Consider the following 22929-nt stretch of genomic DNA (forward strand, 5'->3'; position numbering starts at 1 on the left):
CGAACGTTTTACCACATGGCGTCTTCAGATTATATTTATGATCTTCATTTATGAAATAAATATCAGTCTCTGCTTTGCCATTGTAATAATAAGGAGGACGCCTTTGTTAGATGATTATTCGCAGGAATAAGAATGAGCTATTGCAGAGTATGTTTCAAATAAGATTCACCGTAACGAGTTAAGGAATGGGGGAATATTCAACAAAAATCCAAATTATCTGAGAGGTAATATATTCATGCTGTATCCCTGTCTCCCCGTCATTCCATGACAGCTCTCCTTGAGCGGAGTGCCTGTCATGTGCTTACTCAAGATCAGCATATCCAAATGGCATGGCATAATTATTTCTCTCTCTCTCTCTCTCTCTCTCTCTCTCTCTCTCTCTTCATAATGTGAGTAAAGAAGCTTTCCAGCCAGCAGAACTTGCGTTGACATCAAGCAGAGTATACTCTCATATGTAAGTAATCACAGAGGGAGAAATTAAGCATATGGCATAGAACAAAGACGAGGTGAAATGACTTGGAAGGGATGGGTTACACTGACTGCTCATTTTTTATACCTTATTATGTCGTGTTTGTCTCTGCAAGTATCCTTGAAATAAAAAAAAATAATGAAAGGCACTTCTTGACTTTCAGTGAATGTCCGTGGAATCGCGTGAAAATGTTAAGCGTAATGACATTAGAACAGGAGGAAATCAGGAAGCTGTAGACATTCTACGTAATAATATTAGCAACGACGGAAATTAGAAAGGGGAACAAAGGAATGAACAACAAAATGAGAAGAGGAATGTCAGGTTTCTTGGATATTTCATATGTTAGATTTTTTTTTAACTAAAAGTACGCCTAAAACATCAAAAGATGGATGTGAAGCAGTTATTTTTGTAGATTCTTGTAGAAGGACCTTTGTAGTTTTCTTAAGATTTTTTTTGAAAGCTTCACTGAAATTCAGCTTTACTTTATAGTATCTTAGACCAAACGGAGCCTCGGATCCTCAAGAGGATTGTATTCTGAATACCTTGAAATTAGGTTGAATGATTTATAATGCATTTAGAGTTGACCCTCTGGTGGTATGCATATAAAGGAAATATTTTGCGTTTTTGTGAGTGCCCCTAGTTGTATCGGACGATTAAAATCTATCAGACAAAGACAACAATTTGTTACAGAGGCGCCCATACGTTTTCTAGCTGTTTGTAAAGGAATTAGCACCAGTTCTAGGAAGAACCCTCCGGGAATGCGAGCTGAAGGCCACAACATTTATAGATCGCTTTCATTATTCGCTGTTTGCCTAAGGTTCTAAGACGGAACATGGGAGTAACGTTCTGTTAAATGCGGATAACATTCATGAAGTGTAATCGTTTACACTATCATTCTTCAGTGGATTGTCAAGCTGAACAATTTACCAAACGTAGGGATCTCAATGCCATGTTTTTATATGTAATTTTCTGTATATCAAGTACGCAGACATCACTCATGTTGTTATACACACGCACACGTGAGAGGTTGTGTGAAACGTCTATAAATATTATGGATGTTTCCAGCACAGAATTGTCATCCTTAATTTAGCAAATAAAGGAAGGAGAGAGAGAGAGAGAGAGAGAGAGAGAGAGAGAGAGGTTGTTGTCGATGAAACGTACTCAGGCTTGTCTTTTTGATGTTCAAAGAGCTCGTCAGAAAAGATGTCAAAACTTAAGATCTCCGGTTTCGTGATTTCTTGCTAATAAATGACTGCTTATCGTTTTGTTAGAGCAGCGACATTTTCCCACCATTTTCTTTTATGTCCTTTTTTATCATAGAGCGAATCATCTGCTCATTTCCGGCAACCACAAGTGGAGAATCTGTCTGTTGTTTCGTGATTCTTCTTCGGTTGCTAGCGTTGCATTACGTTAAATTTTACTAAGGCAATGTTATTGTCTTACTTTCCTCTTTATGTTCCTGCTGTAACAGTGGCTTTTGCAAATACAAGAGGCCACATCGGGATTTGCATCTTACCGGTCAGTTTAACAAGTAGAGTATTTTACCCCAAATGGCCTCGATTCCAGTTAACCATGAGAGCTGGAAGACTTGCATGCTGATGGTGCAGTCAAGTAAAGAATTCTTGGGTTTCGTTTCTGAAGGTAAGAAATTAATCTAAGGTAAGGTATTTTTAATGTTTTTTTTCTCTCTCTCTCTCTCTCTCTCTCTCTCTCTCTCTCTCTCTCTCTCTCTCTCATTAATTCATGATAAAATTTTTTAATTGGTCAATTTTTTATTTACTCTTTCTCTCATGAAAGCAAGGTAACATTTTTTTAATACTTCACTTATTCACCGAAACGAAGAAAAACATTTTATGTTCAAAGTGTTAACAAACTCCAAGTAACAATTTCTGAAGAAGTATCTAAATCTGACCCTAGTCTTTTAAGCAAGGCGAATCTGCTGGTGCGTTTTAAATACCGAAACAGGAGACCAGCGAAGCATTTGTGCAAAAGAGATGTTCTTTTTGCCCTCTCTCCCTGGATAAAGAAGATTGCCAAAGTTCTTGTAACACTGTTCCTTACATTTCTAAATGACCGGCCATCAGGGCGTATTTGTAACAAGAAAAGAGCACCCTCCTTTTTAGGCATTATGTGTTATAGAGAGAGAGAGAGAGAGAGAGAGAGAGGAGAGATAATCCAATGTGCCATTGACTGTTCTTTGATAATCCTTTGCTGTTTTGATTTTTTGTTGTTGTTGTATGTCTCCAATTTTTCATGGTTTGAGGCCTCCTCTGGCCAATTCCCGGGGTGACTGCAGTACTGCAGTACCCCGACGTGATCTGATTGTCGTGGAGATTTCCTGTGGATTTTGCCTAGTGCTTTTTCCCTCCTTTCTTTCCACATCTTGCGAGGCTATGAGATAGTACATGTTCTTTCTGTTTCTTTTCTTTCTTCCCTCCCCATGTCTCCGAATTTTTGAAATTCATATTGGGAAAACAGATCAGGCCATTTGGATAAAACTTTTGTGAGTCCTTGTGTGCATTTAGGATCTTCAGAGCGATTATGGTCTTCTGATTACTCCTTTTTTTTTAATCCTTCTTTGTGTCTATTTGCTTGGGGCTGCTTACGTGTACAGAGGAAGATCTTTCGGAATGCTGGATTAGAGGGAGATTGGGATATCACTTGGGGAGTTGAGAGACTAATGCATTGTTGCATATTGAACTTTTTGCTAAATAAACAGATAATGAATGAATGAATGAAAAGGAAAAATTTCCATTTTCTCTTTGAGATTGAATGAAGAGATTTCCAAGAATTTTTATTGCTAGAAATACATGACGTAGCCATAAAAACAAGCAAAAAATGCGCTGAAGTTTCTTCGGCTCAATCGAGTTTTCTGTCCGGTTGGTAGCCTCAGCCACGGCCCATAAAATTCTTTGCCGCGACCCATGAATCTCAGCCACGGTGCGATGGTGGCCTATGATGTTGGTACCTATAACGCTGCCAGAGGTGCGATTATAGCTAACTTTAACCTTAAGTAAAATAAAAACTGAGGCTAGAGGGCTGCAATTTGGCATGTTTGGTGATTGGAGGGTGGGTAATCAACATATCAATTTGCAGCCCTCTAGCCTCAGTAGTTTTTTAAGATCTGAGGGCGGACGGACAGACAAAGCCGGCACAATAGTTATCGTTTACAGAAAACTAAAAGAAAAAGAAGGCCAGTGACAACTTGAATGACTCTAGTCTCCAAGAACTAATTTAAGAATAACTGTCATTTTGTCTTTGATAACACGCTTTTATCCCAATTCTCAGGAAAGTCTCATTATTACGCAACATTCCAAGTTTTTACATACCTTCAGAATTTGGTGTTTCATTGACTCGTTATGCCTCTACCACCTTATGATTACTCCTTGGAAACTGACTTCATTTCGAGTATTTTTAAGCTTCCAATGATGGGATACTGTTACGCTGTAACTTGGCAAATCGCCTTGGAAATAGGCTAATGTTTACATAAGTAGTTATTTAGGAGTTTTGAAGTACCTGGTTCACAGTTTGCTAATCTTCATGCAGTTCTCTGGCTCAAGAAACCTAGTCGAGGATTTAGCAGTTCTTGCAGCAAGAACTTTTTTAATAAATAGGTTTTCATGAAAATTGGTATTAATATACTTGAAGTATACGTTAACTTTTTTATACTTTCAGTAGGAATGATTATAGTGTCTTTGAAAAATATTTTTAAAATATTTAACCAAATTCTTTGCAATAAAAATCTTGGGTAAGATAGGAAAAGTTTGCAGAAGATGGTGTTTTTAATGTACGAACACATAAAACTAGAAAATGGGAATTTGCTTACAAACCCAAATGGTCCCAATTTTCAGTTGGGCTTTGGTCAAGTAGGTCTTCTTAGCAATTTCAAGGTTCTAGGTTCTGTCTCTTTGAATCTGTCCCAACGAAGGTAATGATATGCTAGACACGACGCTTCTTAATCCAGTGTAATGTGCCCAGTAGTGTTGAATATATCCTACAGGTATGTTTTTCGAAATTGCTGTCCGTAGCTTTCACACTGGAACTCGGATTATACAACTGATGTGTTACCCTGATAATATTGACGTTATAACATTAGAATTTTACCAGAGAGCAGTGTTGATCATTAAGATTACGTATACTTAGTTTGATAAACAATAACGATGAATATGTCATTAGAATTTAGTAACATACCAGAAGTAAAGCAAACCGAGTTTGGCTGATAGCAGTAACCCACGGAAGTAGCTTTGATAGCAGTGCAAATAATGTCAGTAATGGAGACAGTATCCCTCCAATCATAACAGGGTTTATATTACGCCCTTGTGCTTTGTGTCTTAGTTTGTTTGCTCTCCCTTATTAGGTGCCTTGTTTTTATAGCTATAGTTTACGTAGCGCTAGCATTCCACCCTGAAGCAGTTGGACTATATTTTATTTTTGAAAGCAGTCCAGCAACATTTCATATACTCGTATTTTCTTGATTTGCTGAAAAACATCAGTAGACGCAGAATTTACTATCGTACAAAAATCGAAACTGCTGTGATACGTCAGTTCCCAAATTATTCTCTCAAAACGAATGATATATTGATCATTAGAGGAATCCAGATTGTAGTTGCAGACATCTGGAAAGTGTACTGCATGCAGCAGAGTGCGTAACTACGTAGGCGAGTTCTCCCTAAGCCTTGTTTCCGTACGTGACAGATGGCTAATTGCTATCTTTTATGGAAACAAGTTATTTGCCAAAAGATTCAGATATTTATTGAAATAATAACGATTCAGTTGAATGTACAGTACTAGTGCTGACATTAGAATTGTCATACGTTTGACCAAACACGCTCCATTTTGTTTTATAATTTTAATTAATTTTATGTGTGTTGGTTCAGTTGCATGATGTATTGCTGCTCTGTTCTGTCCACCAAAATATGGGTGTTATTGCCCCTGGTTCGACTGGTTCAAGTGTAGTACGAAAGTTTTGTAACTGAGAATGCAAAACCTTATGAAAGTTCAACGATTTCTCAAGGGTTCGGCTTTTATGTTAGGAATTTTTTTCAGTTTTGACATGAGAGTTAAAGGTCAAAATGTCCGCTGTCAATCAAGATTTTTTTATTGTCGTAAGTATATTGGTTTGAAAGGTTTTCTCGCTGAAAGTACTCCCCCAAGTACTTAGTTTGTGATGGATTTTCTTATGGCTTTGTAAACTAACAATTTATTATTCTCTCGTCAGCATGGTATGATTTATTATAAGCAATTATGTATCCTGTATGCATATGATGATATGCTATTAGAACGTGAAGTACTTAAACATTTTATTTTGGTAGAACATGTCATTGATCCGTGTGATTCTTGAGACATGAATCCCTTTTAAATCATCTGATGAAAATAGAACAAAAAATTGTTTGGTTCTCAGAATATACTAAATATGCTTAAGCCTCTTCGAGAAGTTGTTTTTCCAATACTTTATTAATTACGTTCTAACCGGATGGTTCTTAAATAATTTAATTACATTTGTATATGACTAAACTTGCTTCAGTGTAGTTTTGATTGGTCATTCTTCCACTTTCAATCACCACATGACTCTTACAAGATCATATTGCCCTGCCCATTGCTTGGTTTCTCTTCATGTCCAGACCATCTGATGAAAATATACCATTATCATCGTACCTTCATATACCTCTCCATTTCTCTATTTAATTTTGCTTCCTTATTGAACTTCTACTGCCTGTTTAGACCTCATCAAGTTAACCTAGTATGTTGTTAATATGACTCCTTGTGTATGTATGTTTGTATGTGTATATATGCGTATGTATATATATATGTATGTATATGTGTGTGTGGGGAGGATGTCCATGCAGTTATGTATACATATTGTTCTTATACGCATGCTGACACAAGCGTGCCTGTTTTTTAATGCATGTTTGCCTTAGCATCGGGCATAAACCTTCGAATTTCTAAGAGTGGTATTTGCTTTAGCGACAGCACTCTCAAAAGTTTGCTTGTGAGGCAGCTATTCCACTCTCGGAAATGGTCTTGCACATGGGTCGTTTAGCCTTTAAAACTTCCCTTCCGTTACTGGCTTGTCACATGCAGCCCTGTAACGTTACAGCGTTCGGCTTCGCAATATGCGTCAAGAGCTTTGCTCAGCTGCGATAGAATTGGCTCCATCTTATTTTGCAAGGAAAGTCTACCGCGGATGATACAGTACCAACAAAGTCCACTTTTTTGGCTAAAGTTACAAGATCCGTGTGTCTGCCGGCTTTAAGATGTGTCTGTAGTTTTACATATTTCTTTTTGTATGTCTCCCTTGGATTAGCTGTGCGGCTCTTTCCAGATTTACGTGAAAATCCCCCTCGCGTCCCCACACCCACAGCGTCCTGCAGTTGTCATTGTGACATGGAAAGACTTGCCGTGTTGGAGATGCATAAGACGAAATGACACGCCATTTATGAATACTCTGCCCTCGTGTTAGTCGTATCCTAGTATGAGGGGTAAATTAGCCGCAGCATTTCAAACTGTGTAGACGTTCGTGACAGAAGATAAGCAGATGTATAATTTGGAAAAGTATAATAAAAATTGTCATTTTACTTGAAATTCAGCAACTTACGAACTGAGAAACTATTACTTCAGTCTGCTTTCTAATATTTCTTCCTCTGTTTTATTCCCAGAGCCTTTTCTCTTTTTTATTACACTTGGAGTCCACGCGAATGGCTGCAAGTCACGTGAACTAAATGTCCATCAAGGAAATTGCTAAATTTATGCCTTCTGTGTTTATTGATAAACAGGTGAGTTGCAATTCTTATGTACGACAGCGAACGACCGCTTCACCAAAATTGTTGGTCGTAAAGTCGTTACGAATATTACCTCCCTAAATTCATCAAGTTATCTTGCATTCACATTCGTTACGTAGTAATTCAAAACATATGATGTAACAGCAATCTGGGTGTTGGTGGTAATCGAATACAGTTCTCGACAGTAATACTGTCTCACCATACTTATCTGTAGTGACCATCCGGTACTAACAGCAAATTTTTAGTACTTGGATGACTGTTCTGTAAAAAAAAAAAAGCGGGACGTTATATAACACGAAAAATTACCCTGCGTAAAGGATTTGCTGACGTAAATAATATAATGTAAAACATATAAATGTAAGAAAATCATAAATGGTTATTGCAGGCCTGCACCTTCACAGCAGTGAAGGATAGGATTGGGTTTGTGCCCTTTTCAACATGTGGAAAGACCCCTTGTGAAAAACTTAGGAATGAGAGGGATGGGGAGAAGAGGTTGCCGGGTTGTCAGACATGAGATTTCATCCTACAGATGTTCTAGTTCTGATTGTTATTATTAAATTGGACGTCACACCCCCTCTCCCCCCCAAAAAAAAAATTCCAAATGCCCAGTGTTATTTTTTTTTTTAGAAAAAGATGTGACCAGCATCATTCTCCTGTGTTCATCTGAGTTTTAATAGACACTCCTAATGTGAATTTAATTGATATGGCTCATTTCCCTGATTGTCTCGAGACAGGAATCTGTTTGGGGAAAAACAAAGAAGACTAGAAATTAAGGAAAGACGAAAGGCAAAGGATCATCTTACCTTGGTAGATTTGATTAAAAATTTAGGAAGCTGTCAACTAAGTCGTGTAAGATACCAGACATAAAATGATGATGATTAGTTTAAGGAATGCCCCAGAAAAGGTTAGATCAGAGCCGCCTATATGGTGGATTTTGATAACCAGATAAAGTTCATTCAATCGAATGATTGCAAAAGAAAGGACGGAAAACAAAAGACAAATAAAAAGAAACATTAGCAGAAAAATGATCATCAGCTGAAGGGAAAGCAGAAATAGGAGGAGGAGGAGATGCCGTAGTGGGGAGGGCGTGACGTAGTATTCTACGAGAGTCTTAATCTCCAGCGTGACTTTTATGTGAGATCGTCCTCGATTGGTTTCGCGAACAGCCTTAAGAAACGGGTTTTCATTAGCTTTACAGGAGGATGAAGCGTTCCGCTCCTGTTACGTGTCCAGCCGAGGCACTTTATAGGGGACAATCCCACAAGAAACTGCCCATTTGGATTATGAAAGGATAAGCTTTCATCATGGAAGGTGGGAGGGCTGATAGCATTGACAGTATTCACAAAATTATGTATAATGTGATCGGAAGAATATATTCTTTCTCTCACATCTCTTCGTTCTCTCTCTCTCTCTCTCTCTCTCTCTCTCTCTCTCTCTCTCTCTCTCTCTCTCTCTCTCTCTCGCGTGCACAAAAATTCGTAAACTTGCATATGATATCATTCTCTTCCCCTTCTCTCATGTGTACACAAATCACGCCGCGTAAAATAAAATAAATGTGTAGGTGTAGATGTATAAATATGAAATGTGCGTGCGAATTAAATCGCAAAAGCTTTCAGAGTTATTAGGAGATGCCAGTAGGACTGATGCATCATTTCCACAACCCGCATATTTTTCATGATTGTCAGGTGTGACACTCAATCACCAGAGGTTTAGCTAAAAGCAGGTGAACGCTGCACCCCTGGATTTATTCGCATGGGGTCGTCTTTTTCGGCTGTCATTTGTTTTGTTATCTTAGGAAATAAGAACCTTCGGTGAAACTTGGAATGGTTATTGTTATTAATCATCGTAAGATAGACATTCATATTCGTGTATATGCGTGACTTGTAAGGGTTTTGTGACGGATGCCAACCAAGACAGTCTTCCTCAACCCCAAATGACCATTCCCATTACCTCAGATACGCCTTATGTGGGCAGTCTGCCCATCGAAGAAGGTGGCACACTTGCAGCGATATGGTTTGCCTTCCTTATGAATAGGCCTGGAGCATTTCTTATATAGTTATTCCATTTTTTTTTTCAAACGAATGGCTGGGCTAACGTAAGGATGCCTTCAATTCAGATAGGTTCAGATGATGATTAAGTAGACCTTATGCCGTTAAAATTGATTTCATGGTAGTCTACGATTCTTCGTGGTAATGATATCACGAGATATTCTACACTGTCTCAAGAAGATAGAATATATATATATACATATATATATATATATATATATATATATATATATATATATATATATATATATATATATATATATATATATATATATATATATATATATATATATAAAGTATATTATCTATCTATCTCTCTCTCTCTCTCTCTCTCTCTCTCTCTCTCTCTCTCTCTCAATGAAAGCTTTACGTGGATAAATTTCATTTTCGGTAAAAACGGTTTCCGTCATTTCTGGGCGTTAGCATATGACAGACTCATTTTTATGGTTCTGATTATTGTGTCTAAGAAATAAATATTTGTTTGATTTTTTGTCAGGTATAAAAAAAATTTTCTTAGTCCTGTATGTAAGGAAAATATGACTTTCCGTGCATCAATTTTGCAAGCTTCGTTTACCAATGTTATTCGGCTGTAAATATAAACAGTTTTCACGTAAGCTAGAATCAGTGTTGTTGATTACTTGTAGTATCTAAATTGTTACAATACAATCATGCTAAAGTGAAGTTGATAAATAAGCTGTAGGCGTAGTTTTGAATGGTGAAACCCATCCCCCCTCCTTCTCCCTCCCCTTGAAACACACATGAACCCTTACTAATAATAAATAAGCTGAATAATAACATGCCTAAGGCATACACCCGTGTTTTATATTCTCGTATTCAGAGCAAAGAACAATGTGTTTCCTGGTGTGGCGTTTTCGTGTTGAAGTAAACAGTCGTTACCACAGATTACAACTGGCGGTTGCCTAAAATATGGTTTTCTTTTGAATTGTCATTGGTACGCTTACTTCAGCACGAATGTCTGGATTATATATGGAAGCCAAAAGTCACAACTCTTTGACCCAGTATTATTTCCTGGATTTTGGAGAGATGACGGGAACGATAAAGGCAGTTTTCGTATATGAAATTATCATTCCCTTGACTTTCAAAGCCAAGTGAATTGCGTCTTGGTCGTCCATTGGTCCACGTTTTGCTGGGTATTGGAAGATATATTTTACTTCTCGTGAATGAAATTGACCTTGGCTTATTTAGATAAGCTTTCGTCCGTGTACCTCCAGGCTACTTCTCAGTGTCTTAACTCTCATGTATCTGAGGTGGCTGTAGGTTGCAAACTGAAATTTTGAAGCAACATGCATCGCGTTTCTAGGCAGGAGCAGGTCACTTTGAATTTTGGATAAGGTTCACGGGGTTTCGGTGGTCCAGAACGTGTTGTTTGGCAATTTGGTGTTCATACCTCCGTTATACGCCTGTCAGATTGCTTCCTCGATTTCAAGAAAGCATAGACTATTTTAGACGGTACATAACCGAAAAGTCACCGATTAGCGGTTATTTTGGTTTTGGCCTCAACGTGCTCACGTGGTGTGAGCGTGTTGTTTATATTGTTGTTACTGTTGTTCTTTTTCACAGGGGTTGAAGGTGAGGCAGCGTCAAGCAAAACCGAAGTTCTCAGATTTGAGGAAATTATTCGAGTGATATTGATATCAAATGTTAAACGGTGGACCTAAAGATAGTTATAAATCACTGAGATGAAAGAACAGTCGGCAGTGCAGAAAATCACAGTCATCACGTCACCTGCCATTTTTTGTAATCACCACTTATTTTGTGTGTGTGTGTGTTGGGGTGGGGGGAGGTGATGTGCGAAATATAGCCGTCTTGAACCTCAGATTCCTGGAACACTGGATAAAAGTTTAAAGACTCGGCATACTTATCAATGCCCAGTTGAAGTTGAACCCCACGACAGGGTTATAACCATTCCAACAGTGTGAGACTTGCATTTGCCAGGATGTCTTCCATTAACGTATACAAGAGTAACAGAAATCAGTTGTCTTGGGTGTACAGTTCCTCAGTTCAAGGCAACTTCCGTTCCCCTACATACCATCCACTAAAAGTAGGAAAGGAGTCTATTATTTTATTTACTTGATTTATTCCTCCATTTCTTCATCAAAAAAAAAAAGATAGGTGGAAGCCTGGCAGTTAAGAGGAAAACGCGCGTTGATCAAAAAATAAAAATTAGCTTTGAACTGCTTAGTTACATAAGTGAATTATAAGAAAGTTAAAAAAGAAATCCAGAATAATTTTTGAAGTTCTTCCTTTGGCACCACGTTCAAGTCCGCAAACGAAATAACGAGACCGCCTCGACTTGAAGGCGAACAAATTAGGAAAGCATTTTCACCTGGTCCTTAGAAGCCTCATTGTGTGGGATTCTTTGTTTCCTTAGTTTGTTTCCTTATTGGTGTGGAAGGGCGATACTGAAACCTCTGCATATTTGGAGAAATATACATTATTTATTTAAGGTTTATTGCCGTGAGTACTTTCCGAAATTGACGGACGGCACAATTTAAGGTTTTCTATCCTACTCGTATTTTGAAAAAAGCTTTGTTAAAATTTAATTTGTTCCTATCATATGTTGGTATTACAATGAAAAAGTTAAAATAATGGCGTAAGTGTGTACACTTATTTTGTACGTGGGATCACATGTCAGTGAAACTGTGAGAAGTAAATGCATATTGGTGCACTTGTTCGATCAAAATTGACAGTCCAGTTTAAGTGATCTTGCAATTTCATGCCCCTTATAATATATCAAGTACATTATGTTGCTTTGCATTTTCCTGTTTGGAATTTTGTGATATGGAAACAAGGAGTTCAATACCCGTAGACTGCTTGCGGTGCTCAGAAAAAATAAATTGTACACCTATACGAGAGAGAGAGATATATAAAGTACATTATGTTGCTTTGCGTTTTCCTGTTTGGGATTTTGTGATAGGGAAACATGGGGTTCAATGCCCGTAGACTGTTTGCATGGTGCTCAGAAAAATAAATTGTACACGTATACGATATATATATATATATATATATATATATATATATATATATATATATATATATATATATATATATATATATATATATATATATATATATATATATATATATATATATGTATAATGTATGTATGTATATATATGTATGTATATGTGGTGATTGCTCATTCGCTAGTCCCCCCAATTCCCCTTTTTTATTTTTTCTTATTTTATTATTATTATTTTTTTTTTTTTACCTTGGGAGGCCTCGATCTTACCGCAAGGTATCCAAATGCAGTGCCTAATTACGGCATCAAATAGGCATACGCATTGGAATGAAAAGTGCTGGCGGAATAAAGGAGAGTCTTCTTAATTTTCGGGAAGTCGAGGGAGCCAGAGGGGCCGTTGGGGACGGCTTAGAATGTCGAGGCAGGCTTTCATTTACGGAGAACTAATACGTTCTCATTTTTTCTGAAAGTGGTTACAATCTTCTGCAGCGTCAGACAATAACAGTTTCTCACATTCATTTCGTTTTTCTTTTCTCTGCCAAGAAGAGTTTTTTCTCCAGGTTTTTTTCTCCCTAATTTTAAAGCGCCGTTTGTTTTGGTGGAATTGTTTTTCCCCCCCTCCCCGTTTCGTACCTGGTGCTTTAGTCTCTGTTTATTGGTTGGTTTCCTTTGCTTGGTTTTATTATTATTATTATTATTATTATTATTATTATTATTATTATTATTATTATTATTTTATTTCACATAATAGCTTGGAAGAGTAAACGAAAAACTTGCCACCAGCTGTGTTTTGAAATGTACTGAAATAGGGTAAAGAAGCATATGAGAATGTAAGTAATTAATCACTGTTTTTTTATATTTTCTTTTATCCACAGTGGTTTTCCCATACTTTTCTTCGTTCGTGTTTTAAAATGTTTACTATTTTCTGTATTTCTCTCCTTCCCTCTCTCAGTCCTCTACGTCTCCCTCTTTCTCAGCCTCGACTTTGAAGCTTAGTTACTTTTTGTATTTATTCTTGTGACCTTTTCATGTTTTAGAATTTCAAAGCAAGTTGCTTCCTTTGTCATTTCATATCACTTACTTATTTGTATTCCTCGTTTTGTACAGCGTTTCCAACTACTTTTAACGTAAATTATGAGAAAGTATAATTTTTGCAAGCATCCCCTCCCCCCCTTTACACCTTCATAGATTTATACTTTTTTTCAGTCAAACCAAACACACTTGTGGGAATAAATATTTGAAAATTTAGTGGACTTTAAGAACCTCAAGACATTTGCTATCTGTTCCTATGTCATCTCCCTCCTCCAGTCGTATTCTTTTACACAGTAACGAAATCTAACGTCATGTCTAAAGTCTTGGCGTTCAGATTGCTTCAGACTTGTTCTGGAGACATCGCGTAACTCCGGTGTGCAGTTGTATGTCTAAATGTGTCACTGCGATGTCGTAAACTCTTTTCCTGTAAGAAGTTTCTGAAGCTTTGTATGTTTCTTATGTGCCCCTGTTTCTAATATTGCTTTCATATCGGGGCCGCTTCTTTTGATTGCCTTCATCATAAAACAGTCTCAAAAGCAGTTCGCCTGATCTTTGATCCGGCCCCCACCTCTCTCTCTCTCTCTCTCTCTCTCTCTCTCTCTCTCTCTCTCTCTCTCTCTCTCTCTCTCTCTCTCATGACTTCAAGACTCACAAATTTCGTTTCGACACAGCGGAGGACTAACGCCTTTTCTGTTTTAGGGAAAGGAGTAAAGGAATGTGTTGGACTCGAGCTGTTAAATTTCTCTCCCTTCTCTTGCGAAAGCAATTGAGACGCGGGATAAATGACTTGATATCTCGTGATCTGGTGGCAATAGTAAGGGTAATAGATAGTTGCTCATTTTGTTCCCTGCGAGATTAGGTTGGTATTGAAAATACTGCTCATGGCTCTTTTTCCTTTAGAAGCTCGAAAATAGCTTTACCTCGTACTTTGCTGCTTTGGAATTTCTTTTTTAAAGCCATTCTGAAGAATAAATGTATGTATGTAGGTATATATATATATATATATATATATATATATATATATATATATATATATATATATATATATATGTGTGTGTGTGTGTGTGTGTGTGTGTGTGTGTGTGTGTGTGTGTGTGTGCACATACGTATGATTTACCAGTTAAAAGGCATTATTTTCTAAACTCCTAACAGTGCATTGTCCCTCATAAATATTAGGCAAAAGTTATTGCACTCCTTTGTCCATTAAATTTGTTCTTTGTCCGGTTCAGAAAATAGCTGGGTACACCGCTTGCAAAATATATTATACTATTGTTCTTTAGTTTAATTTTTATAAAATTACTAGTTTGCGCTCGACAGTTTGCGTCGCTGCTATATTGCTTATTTGTATAGTTTCTGACGTATGTGTCGTTCCCAGTGTACTCCAGACTTGATCCAGGCATTGTAGATCATTTTCAGAGGCCTTTTTTAACAGTCTTATGTTGGAAAGGAAGATTTTCGCATTTTTTTTAATTGTGTATCTGTTCTTCTATCGCAAGGGAATGCTTCAATGCCTTGTGAAACACTGGACGTGTGTAATGAATACAGATATAACCACTCATCTTTAAGAGGCAAATGAATGCCTTGCGTAGCTGAGCCCTTTACCGATTGCAGTATTTTTTGCAGTTCTCAAATGACCGTCATCATCAGCGATTAATTCACGGCCGGGCGTCCAATTTGATGACGGCTTGTACGCGAATGATCGACGTCTTGATTTCTTTATTTTATGACTGCACTAACTTATAGCCATTCTGCTTTATATTTTTCCAACTTGAGCACTTTGTCTTTTCCTTAGAAGTGCTGTTCCAAGCACAGGGTATGGAAAAAGAATGAAAATTGATTGCAGTTAAAACATAACATATCTCCTCCTTAATTATAACACTTACGGTGTTGCCATCTACAGCGGAGGGGAATTTTGTAGCGATAGTTCTAGTGTAAAAGAATAAGTTTCACATAGAATTTTAAGTGATAGTATTAATGTTTTCTTTACATTAAACAAGTCACCATGTTAGAATGTTTATTGTTTCCGTCATTATTCGCCGTTGTATTTTGTGTTGCTGCTGATCTAGTTTCATCGAGCAACATTAAAAGAAACGCAGGGGAAAGCTCAGCTAAATTATATTTGAGCGAAGTGGCTACAAGATGATGAATTTCGTCCCGCTTCATTTTCTTTTATCTGCACCTGGAAATGGAATCACGTACACCCGGGGTAATTAAAGTCAGGAGTTTTATTTTACTCTTAATATCTTTGGAGAGAGACAGAATCTCTCTCTCTCTCTCTCTCTCTCTCTCTCTCTCTCTCTCTCTCTCTCTCTCTCTCTCTCTCGTTATCCTTTATTCCTCTAGGCATAAATCCTTGTCATCTCTAAGTGTATGGAACGGCCTCCAGCCACCGAAGGTTTCCACGGAGTTTAAAGGGACACCCTGGACTTCTCTGAAAAGCGAAGTTTGAATGAAGTCCGGTAACTGATGACAAGACTTGGCTTAAGCCAAGTCTTGTCAACTGATGACCTTATGATGACGACGCCCGATTTAGACGGTTGATTCGGTCGATCTGTGTCACCCTCCACAAATCTCCTTCCTTGCCCAGTATCCAGTCCCCCACCCTCACCCCTGCGCTTCCTTCTTGTTCCATTTATGACTAATTTAACACCATACGGTAGTTATGGAGATGAGGAATTCTCTTTGGACGGGAGTTTAATTACGGGAGAGATAGGGTCGTTAGGGGGACGGACTTGGGAGTCCCGCGCTCGTCATCAGGCCTCTTGATGAATCCTGGCCTGATTGACGATGAGGATTCCTTTGGCTGCTGTGAGAAAGATGGGGTTTGGCAGACGTGGTGGTGATGAAGTTGACGAGGATGGTTTCGGGGAATAGCTCGCTATGGTAGTTATCTCTTTTCATGATAGTTAAGGTTTGCGTTTGACGGTGTACCTTATGGCTGGCATCCTGTTTGTGATCTTGGTCTATTGACTATTGGTCGTCGGATTTCTCTATAGTTTGTCTAGTGTTTGTCACCTCTCTTAGACCCAGCTAAAGTCTGGAGCTTGTTACTTCGACAATGAAAGATACCAAACTTGGTTTATATTGATATCTCTTCAAGATCATTGTTCAAGAATGATTTTCAAGGGAATGTAAGTGGGTCTTAATATGGTATTCTTGTGTCATATGATGAATGCGTTTCAGCTACAGCCATCTTCATAACAGATTATGTCATGGCTGTAAAGAGGTTGTCTGAAAAAAAAAATGCATTTGCAAGAATATGATTCCCATCTGAAATCGTCCCTTTGTTTTCACCTTATTACGAAGACGCTTCCGGGCGTTCATTGTGATTCGAGTTCACTTGTTTTACATCCCCTGCGAACACAGCGGCTTAGATGTTGTTCTTTAAAAAAAAAAAACAGGCTGATTGCACGTGTAATGATAATACGCAGCATCCACTATCCGCATCTCTTATCTCGACCAAGATGCTAATAGCTTCCTGTGGGTTCCCTTCTCACTCATTTCCTGCCGCAAATTACATCGCCATGAGGATCTCATGCCGGAGGTTCTCTCCCGTGACCTTTATTCTCCTCCCGTTTACTCATTTTTTTATTTATTTCTTCACTCTCGTTCTCCCTTTGTCTCTTCTTTGCCCTTCTTCATTATATCCTTTATTGTGTATTCCGTGGCGCTGAGTTTATTGATACCCTTCCCCTCTACGTCATTGTTCGTTGCATTGCTGCAGTCTTTTGTTTTCCGCCGGTGTTTTTAGGTTTAACGTCAAGAAATGCATCAACGTGCATAGTCGCTGCTGTTTTTGTTGTTGTTTTGTTGTTCTCAAATACGAGGCAATGGACGTAGGCGTTCTGCAGCACACCGGGATATAGCTCTTTAGCATACGTAATGTCGTTTGCATTTCTTTGTAGTCTTTTTGCGAGCATTCTAGAATGCCAAGTTGTGTGTTTCCGGTTTCTGTATTTCTTTTGATTATCATGAGCCAAGAATAATAATAATAATAATAATAATAATATAATAATAATAATAATTATTATTATTATTATTATTATTATTATTATTATTATTATTATTATTATTATTATTATTATTATTATTATTATTAGCAGGGATGTTTTAGGGAAAAAAATACGACGGTTGGTTTCATTATTCTCACAATTTCTTAAACTTTTTTACGTGTCTTACATGCATAATTCATATACCGTACCCTTTCAGAAAGTGTACTCTGCGACAGTAATACAGGGTATGGAGTCACAAGCTCCATTTCCGACCATTTGATGACTTTGACACAGCATGGCATTGACTGTGCAGTATCTAGGACGACAAAAAGTTGTAATGCGTGGGTTGATGCAAGGGATACTAGCACCAAGTGTAAGAAAGTTAAAAGTGGTTGCTGAATGCAAATAAATATAGTGATGAGCAAAAGACTGCTCGTATTCCTTTGAGTTTGTTCAGCCATGTGAAGAGACTAAAAGTGGATGGAGGAAAGAGGAGAGGGAGGCATTTTAAATCCTTGAGTTGGCCGTGTGTCTGAAATGCTTGAACGAAAAGGCCGAAACATCTAGGAAAGGCGTGTATGGGGAAAGTAGGGCAAAAATGAGAGTGGTGTTTTAATCCAAAGCTACCTCGTAGGGCAAAGGGTTTTTTGTTATAACAAATCTTTATTATGTGCATTAAGTGATTTGCTTATTTAATATATGCCTAACTTAATTTGCCAAAAAAAGTCATGTTTGTTTTTCGTAAAAGTCTGTTCTTTCCATCTACATGATAATTCAAATTTATAATGTGATTCTACGGCGTGTTCAAATTACATAATTGTGTTTTAACTGAAGTAACTCGGAGTTTATTGTCATATTAATTTGACGTTTATTACCCATTTTGATGTTAGTTTATTGAATTATTATTGCCGAAAACGTTTGTGTGCCGCTTTGCACTACTCGGTAGTTGCATATTCCGTTCAGCTTATCCTTGTACCGTCCTCTTCCTGCATGTGGCCGGTGCTTTTACTCTTTAATTTACTGCAGAGTAATTTCGGAAATCATATGCAATTCTTTCATATTGCAAGCTCCCATGGGGTGTCATTAATATTGGAATAATTTGTTATATGTTCGTGGGAGAGAATATAATTTTAAACTTAGTGTTATAATTTATTGTCGGCAAACGTGTTTACCCACTCCCAGGTGGTCTTCTTGCGCAAACTCTCTCCTTTTTATAGCAGGAAAGTTGCACCGTTTCTTTCCTTTTAATCATGGTCAGGAGTGAAGCAAAATTTCAGATCTGCAGATGGGTAATGTTGTTTCGTGTTGCGTTACTTTGATACCCAGCAACCTATGCTTCTGTGTATCGCCTTTTCGTGTTTTTAGTCTTCTGTAAAAGAAACCTATTGTGCCGGCTTTGCCTGAGTGTCTGCAGTTTATTCTGTCCACACCTTTGTGTCCGCCCTCAGATCTGAAAAACTACTAAGGTTAGAGGGCTGCAAATTGGTATGTTGATCATCCACCCTCCAATCATCAAACATACCAAATTACAGTCCTCTAGCCTCAATATTTTTTTTTATTTTATTTAAGGTTAAAGTTAGCCATATTCGTTCTTCTAGCAACGATATAGGGTAAGTCACCACCGGGCCGTAGTTAAAGTTTCATGGGCCGTGGCTCATACAGCATCATACCGAGACCACCAAAAGATACATCTATTTTCGGTTGCCTTGGTTATACGCTGTAGCGGCTGTACAGAAAACTCGATTGCGCCGAATAAACTTCGGCGCATTTTAATTTTTTTACCACTAGCTGATACTAATACCTGTTCACAGCTGGGGCGACTAACTTCCGGCAATCAAAGATTGAAATCTCTGGCCTTGCGAATGAAAACCGAATGTTCTACTTCGAAATGTCTCAGTTTCGAATCCAATTCGAGCTGATTCGAAGACTACCTCTTTAATCCCAGTGACGCTGAGTTAAATACTTCACTAGTTTTATATTGTCTCTGGTAATTATACCGTATATATGTATACATTATATGTATGTATGTATATATATCTGTATGTATATATATACTCACATGTATGATTATACAATATATTATATACATAAGGCAGACAAACAGGCGGACAAACAGAGGAAGGCGTGCAGCAAAGTAATCATTCTCCAAAAATCTACCCATCTATGTATCTATATATATATATATATATATATATATATATATATATATATATATATATATATATATATATATATACACACATATATATATATATATATATATATATATATATATATATATATATATATATATATATATATATAAATGAATGTATGTATGTGTGTGTGTGTGTGTATGTTCCAGCGTAACTCTGAAATGCATAGAGCAATTTCAACCAAACTTGGTATATGTATGACTTACTATCTGGGAAAGAATACTGTGGGGGGTAAGACATCAATGGCACCAAAGGGGTTTTGGGGTGGAAAGGGGATGACATGTAAAAATAACTGAAAATGGCAGATATTAGTGTCTAATCCATAGTTTTCGAGGTTGCTGAGATGAATACTGACATTCCTGATGCCCTTTTAGTCCAAGTTCAGCCCCAATAGGAAGGGATGGGAGGGGTGACGTAAAAATAACCGAATACGACAGATATTAGTGCATAATTCATATTTTTTGAGGTTGCTGAGATGAATAGTGACACTCCTGATGCCCTTTAAATCCAAGTTCAGCCCCGATAGGGAGTGGGGGGTGAGAGGGGATGAGAAGGGGGTGACATGTAAAAATAACCGAAAATGGCAGATATTAGTGTCTAAACCATAGTTTTTGCAGTCACTGAGATGAATAGTGACACTCCCCATGCCCTTCAAGTCCAAGTTCAGCCCTGATAGGAAGGGGGCGGTGAGAAGGGGTCATAAGGAGGTGGCATGTAAGAATAACGGAGAACAACAGATATTAGTGCCTAATCCATAGTTTTCAAGGTTGCTGAGATGAATAGTGACACTCCCAATGCCCCTTTATTCCAAGTTCAGCCACCATAGGAAGGGGATTAGAAGGGGTGAAAAATACAATGTTAAAGATGACAGATATTAGTGTCTAATCCATAGTTTTCGATGTCGCTGAGATGAACAGTGATATTCCTGATGCCCTTTAAGTCCAAGTTCAACACCGATAGGAATGTGGGTTGAGAAAGGGTGAAATATAAGATGTCAAAAATGCTGGGCAATGTAATTGAAGCAACTATCTTAACAGGAAAGGGAGAAGAAGTGAGCGAGAGAGTAGAGGGGTGTTGGAAGGAGAGAGAGAGAGAGAGAGAGAGAGAGAGAGAGTGAGTTTATCGTTTGTCATCCAGAGTTTCCCCGGGCAGTGCTGGGTTGGTCAGCTGGTATTAAGTAATATTTCAATCTTTTAAAATCACAGATATCATTGTTTCGTGCATAGAAATTCAAGATGGCTTAACGGCATCGTAAATGTTGATTTGTACATCAAAAAGTAAGGTCATTTTTAAGAAATTCTGCTTCTTACTACGTTTTTGAGTTCATGAAATAATTATGAATTGATAAGAAGAAGCATTTCGTAAATAAACAAAGCCAAAGGTATCACGTCATATTCTGACTTAGCATAGATAAATTTGACATATGTTTGTATTTCTATGCTTGATTTATATATAATGTATATATATATATATATATATATATATATATATATATATATATATATATATATATATATATATATGAACTGTTCTACACAAGGGTACGTGTTTCACAGAAATAAATTCCTGACTCACATCAGGATCGGGTCCCAGTCTCTCAAATGAGTTGGCCAAGGCGCTACCAGTTGACCCACACTGGTGGTGTTGGTAGCGCCCTGGCCTTTCATTTGAGAGTCCGAGGTTCTGGTTCCGATGTGAGTCAGAATATATATATATATATATATATATATATATATATATATATATATATATATATATATATATATATATATACAGTATATAATATGTGGTTTAATCTACTCATTTTTTTATGCATGAGGCAGGTGGGATCAAGTCACTGAATTTGAATGACTTGCTTGGTTTGTGGCGTATACCCTGATACAGGTCAATCTTTATCAAGGTGGTGTTGAAAGACCAATTGTGTATGTTTGTGAGTTTATGTGAAAGGGTTTCTTGCGCTCTGCCGATGTCCTTTGGGTAGGTTATGAAGCTACTAATGTTGTGGAAGATTTCTGCACGGGGTTTCATCCACGATTCGTCAGATAAAATTTAAGGGGAAGCAGCTTAATGTGTGTGTATAAATACCTGTGTATATATATATATAATATATATATGTGTGTGTGTATGTGTTGACATAGATATACATACTCATATGTGCGTACATAAGATACAGTACCAAGTAAAATCGAATCACTTCTAAGGAATCAGAAACAAGGAAGGAAACAATGCATGGAAGTCACGCCCACTGTCGCCACGAAACACTATATTTACACATCATAGACCCACTTTATATTATATGTATAATATTAAGAACAATATTTGAATATCTTAGAGCTATGGTTGACTAAGGAATCCGAGGGCACTTAGTGCTGATTGCTCTAGAACTGAAGGTTGTTTGCAAATTTAGCATCTCCCTGGTGTATCGCTCCTCTGCAAACTTAGATGTCGCACTCATAAAAGTGCAGTTAGCACTTAGCTTAATGAACATTTGGATGAATAAGAATGCGACTGCAAGTATCCACAACTGGATCGTAAGTCTACAGCCCTACAGTTAGCTCAGAACTTGGGGCCATAAATTTGACAGCTTGTTCGTTAACGGTCATATGGATGGTAGCTTCTAAAAAAATGAAAAGAAAAAAATTCAAAAGAGGGAGCCTGTCTCCATAATAAAAAACAAAATTCTCCTCTGCATCCTATAAGAAAGAAGAACTTTGAAGGAAAGCTTTACCTTTCTCTTCTCTTCTTTCTCCTCCTCCGTTTAGCGAGTGCGGGAGGGGCAAGCACTAAAAAGGAAATGCCATTGCCCCTCGTTGTGTAATAAAAGGTCAAGAGACTGGTGGCCTGAGAATTCATTGTCATCGCGTTGCTGACCATTACAAAGAAATATGAAAAGAGGAAATGATTCCCAATAGATTTAAAAAAAAAAAAAGGTTCGTGTTTGCGAAGTTTGCAGAATTGTCGCATATGTCACAAGAATGATGATACTCTTTCGATCTCACGCTGGGCCATCCATCAGTGATTGGATGGCAGCTCTATATTTTAATTGTCGTAACTGTTTTCATCTTAAAACCTTCCCCTTCGTATTTTCGGTTCGAAAATAAAAATGTATATTGTTAATGGATTTTCATCATTGATCTTCCTCCGGGAAGGTTTCTCCAAATACCTATTATGGCTGTGGTGTTGGGAACCTGTGCTGTTAACTAGGACGTAATGGTTATATTTATTTGAATATTTAGATTTATTTTTAAAACAGTATTCGAGAATATGTTGGGAACACCTTGGGCCTCACAGAGTTGCATCTTTTAACTGCTTTTGTTAAACTAGATGTTTTTTGACATTCTAGTAATGAAGGGACAAAACCATAACGAGATGAACTATTGAAAGTGTGAGAAATGCAGATGGTGACGGAAGTTGTAAGAAGGTTAGCAGGG

The 22929-nt window shown here is 37.6% G+C and overlaps 1 protein-coding gene across 1 annotated transcript in view; it reads left to right on the forward strand.

Moving 5' to 3' along the window:
- LOC136838646 (roundabout homolog 2-like) overlaps positions 1-22929 on the forward strand; it is a 170191-nt gene that overhangs the window by 65779 nt on the left and 81483 nt on the right. The window lies entirely within an intron of this gene.

The sequence above is a fragment of the Macrobrachium rosenbergii genome, chromosome 5 (assembly GCF_040412425.1).
Source record: "Macrobrachium rosenbergii isolate ZJJX-2024 chromosome 5, ASM4041242v1, whole genome shotgun sequence".
Lineage (NCBI taxonomy): Eukaryota > Metazoa > Arthropoda > Malacostraca > Decapoda > Palaemonidae > Macrobrachium > Macrobrachium rosenbergii.